Genomic DNA, 4551 nt, shown 5'->3' on the forward strand with positions numbered 1-4551 from the left:
TTGTCCTGCCCTCTTCTAACCCTTATTACTAACCTCATCGTGTTTTGCAACTTCCACGAGTGCTGCTGTTATTTCATGGATTCTGCGTCTGTCGTTCTAGCTTGCCCAGTGGATCAGCAATTACCTCTTACAAAGACTGATGTCTTTCAGTGTTTAGAATATTTGAAGAGCATTGAGAAGTTCAAGGTGATGGATTCTGAAGGCACTTAGAGGGGGTTTTGCCTTTTTTGTTCTCTCTTGGTAGGCTCAGGATTAAAGTTCTTAAACCTTGCTTGATACCTGTTTCTGGGAGAGAGAGCTGCATTTACTAACTTTGACAGGAAGAGTGGCCCAAATTAATCCTTAACACCAGGGGGATGCAAGACATTTCTGATACACCAGAAAGAGATATACTGTAGGACCACACAGGCTGGGTTTTTTTCCTAAATGTTATTTTTTATGACACTACCATCATTAGAAAGGTAGGTTTAAATTCTGATTGTGAGGTTTATACTATTAAAAACAATCATTTTAATGACACCTTTCAGTGGGCAAAGAGTCAATCTTTGATGAGGAGAGCATATTCTTGTGTAAAAAAAGGCTATTTTTTATTCACCTCTGTTCCTGCAAATGAGTGAAAAGAGCAGTTGGTTTAGTATGTTCCTTAGGCAACCAGAGATATGTTGAAGAAAGCAAAAATATAGCTATTGTGTTCCTGTTTATAAGTGAGTTTTGAAAAATATTTGCCTTTGAAAGATCTCAAAATATTTCACAATTATACATGTAGGCTTGGAAAAATGATCTACATATGTAGGTGATTAATCAGGATATAAAATCACATAATTTTTTTTATATTTCATATAGCATCAGTGAATTTGGTGTTGGTAGTAACTGAAGTATTTGGCTGTAAACCTGTTGTGTAAAGAATTAGACTTGTTTGATCTTCATAAGGTTTTGGTGGACCAAAAAATCCAACAAATGTTTAAATCTCAGTGCTTATTTGCTCACAGCCAGTTTTGAAATCCAGCTGCTCTGTTCTTACTCTGTCCGACTTCCAAAACAGTACTGTCTGTAATTATTAAAGTGCTCAGGAAGAACATGATCTGCACCAAACCATGCAGAGCGCGGGCTCAGCTCGGGCAGGCTGGGGGAGTATTGCTGCGTGGGGAGGGAGAGCAGGCTGGGGGAGTATTGCTGTGTGTCTGCAGCAGCTGGGAGGGAGAGCAGGCTGGGGGAGCATTGCTGCGTGGGGAGAGCAGGCTGGGGGAGCATTGCTGCATGTCTGCAGCAGCCCTTAGCCAAGCACCCTGCCAGCCCTGGGGACTGTGCTAGTGGAGACACAGGGCCTGAAGCCTGGGTCCTCTTGGCAGAAAATCACCCTCAGACTGCCTCAGGGGAGCCCACAGGGCTGTGGGAGCACAGATGACTGTCCCATCCCATCTTTGATTTATGTTCCTCAGCCCACCCTTACCGGCAGTGACACAAACGGTTTGTGTTCAGGTTATGCACATCCTGCAGAACACAAAGCAACCCCCATTTGAAATCCTCCAAAAAGCTTATCTTCCAATGTGTGTTTTTTAACTCACTGGCTTTCCAGTGACAAAAAGGATCCTTTCTACATTATTTCTTCTTGACATCAGGAACAAAAATGAGACTGGAAGAGATTTTATTTTGTGCTATTTTTTTCTTGCTCATATTGTTTGAGAAGTTTCTACAGAGTTGAAACAGCTGCTGTGGTTAAATTTTCTCTTTGTTTTAAGAACTTCTGCCCTTATCTTTAATAGACACATGAATGTCAGTGAACTGTCCCTGGCATCTAAAGCTAAGCACAGACCTGGGCAGAATGAAGGACTAGGAGTTTAGCCCAGGTTTTAGCTTTTTGCATAATATCAGCTTGTTGTACAGCTCTGTACAGCAGTGGGTGGGGGGAGGAAATGAATACAAATAAAAAGTTACTTTTGGAAGAAGCAGCAGGAGGATATAGTCAAAAGCCTGCCCTCTTTGAGTGAAGCAGTGCCAGAAACTTCTGCTGGCACAATAGATGGGATCAGTCAAGGACAGGCAAAGAGTCTGGATACTTCTTTCAGCAGCAGTGCCAGCTAGTGACAGCTTAAGCTGCCCTTGAAATTGGACCTGAATCTTACATAAAGCAGGACCTTGAAGGTCTGTTACTTAGGTATGATGCCAGATCTGCAAAGCCTGTGGGCTCTTAAATCCAATCTGTTTCAAATCCATGCAGGAATCTCTGTGAACCCTGTGTTCACTTGTATGTGTGGGAAAGGGATGAGGACTCAGTAGGGCTGGTAACAGCCCTGTCTGTATGCTGTGCAAGCTGTGTGATGGAGTTAATGTTCAGGAGGCAAAAGTACATATTCAGGCATTTGACAGGCAGCCAAAAAGAACCCACGGCAGCATACAGAATTTGGTGGAAAAGCAGGGAAGAGACACAAGCAAAAGGCAGTTTTCTGTTTCATCACAGCACAATTTCTGTTAGCACTTAAAACACATAAGTCCCTTTTATATGTGAAATGGTACATTCCAGAATGATTACTTTAAAGTATTCTGTGGGACTTCATCCCTAGGTCAGGTCTGCTTAATAACAGAAGAAAAGAAATATTTTAACTGTTCTGCTTAACATAACTTGGAAGTCAGGCTGAAGAAAGGAGAGAAAGTTACTGCAAATTGATCTTCATAGTGAATCTGAGCATGTGACATTTACTTAAATGCATGTGACATTTACTTAAAATAGTTACATGCATTCAATTCTTGCAGTAGTTTGCCTCAACCTTACTGTCACATGTCCTTGGCAGCTTGGTAAATATCTCCTTTTGTAGCCTATGAGTATGTGTGTCTTTCTAGAAATGCAAATGTGAGTTTAACAACACTGAGAATAAAGGACAGAAGACTTTCTGCACCTTCCAGTGACAGTTACTCTTAACATTTGAATACATGTAGTTAGTAAATTATTAAAAGCAGAACTGTTCAGCAAACTCCTGCAAACCAATCAACACAAAGCAAAGACTGACAGATCTCTAGATCAGCTGGTCAATTGGATACACATATTAACACAAAAACATGAGCTTCACATTATTTTCTTTAAGACAACCCTCAAAAGGCCATAATATGAACTACCAGCTTACATAAGGGGAGTGATTGGTGAAGAATCAGTATGAGTTTTGCCATCATGCATTTATCACCCTTTTCAGAAAGAGTTTATGCATTTTACCTGACAGAAAGTTCTCAGGTTGACTTCACTTGTTGCAAAGGCTTCTGAGGAGATTGGGGACTTAGCAGGTGTACAATAAAACATACGATAATAAATAAACTATAGAAGTTTACACATTACACTGTGTTATGAAATATCATTGATGTGCTGTATCATTAAGCAATTCTGGACTTTGTACCTAGGTTGCATAACCAGCCTTGGTGTTTTACTACTACTAAAGGTTGAGATAATAAAAAACTAGCTTGTTCACAACACTTGACTGTAAGGGGGAGTTCCCAGGGCTTCGCATGTGGACAGAATCAATCCTAATCAGTTATTAGGTATACAATAGACAGTGATGCTGAAATGTGTGTATCACATCAACAGAACTGGGGAAAAAAGTAATTCCCAAATGAAATGTGGAAGTGGTGTGAGGTCAGTTGTTGCAGAACAGCTAAACAATTCGTTTACATCCCCACGTGTCATTTTGTAAACATCTGATTGTTCCTCCTCTCTTCTAGACTATACTGAAGTTGCCCAAATCTCTGTTGAACTCATCAGTGGCTTTGACTGAGCTAAGTAAAGTGAAAGAATTGATTTCCAGGTTTTGTACGCAGCACAATTTTTAACGGCCTGGAGTAAGACTTAATTCCACTGCAGCAGCATATTGCTACAGATAGTTGTATAGCTTTGATTTCCCACATCATCCGTTTCTGACTATTTTTGCCACCTTGAATTCTTATAGTGACTTAAAATTCCAATATGTAGTTACTTTTACTTTTTGTTGTTGAAGCTTAACTCTGTGATCTTAAATTATTTTATGTATGAATCAATGTCAGATGCTTCTCAATTCCTTCTTCCACCTGCCAATTTGGTGTCATCTGCCAATTTGGTAAACACAGCTACCCTTCCCTCTTTCGAGCCCTTACCAAAATATTGAAGAGACTTGACCTGCCTGAAGGGCTGGAATCCGGTTAACCCCCATCTTGTAGCAATAAACATATATCTGCTTTATTCTGATATCTAGCGTCCGCCTGTTGGCACTGAGCCAGTTGCCCTGTCCACATGAAACCCACGTCAAGCAGTTTGGCAAACTGAGCTGAGCACCCACATTCCGGGCGCCACCCCTCAGTGGCTGTGTGAAGGAATTTTTCAGGAACCCGTCCCACATTTGGCTCCTCCATTCCCCCCGCCCTCACCGGAAGTTCCCTCACGGTCGGCCGGGCTCAGCGCGCGCCCCCGCCGCTTCCCGCACGGCCATTGGCTGAGCGCAACGTCCATCAGGCGGTAGGCGGGGCTTGGCCCCTGGCCCGCGGGACGGCGGCCGCGCCTGCGCACTGCGGGCTCTGGCGGCCCCGTGTGGCGGA

The sequence above is a fragment of the Fringilla coelebs genome (assembly GCF_963513975.1).
Source record: "Fringilla coelebs genome assembly, chromosome: 7".
Taxonomy (NCBI): Eukaryota; Metazoa; Chordata; class Aves; order Passeriformes; family Fringillidae; genus Fringilla; species Fringilla coelebs.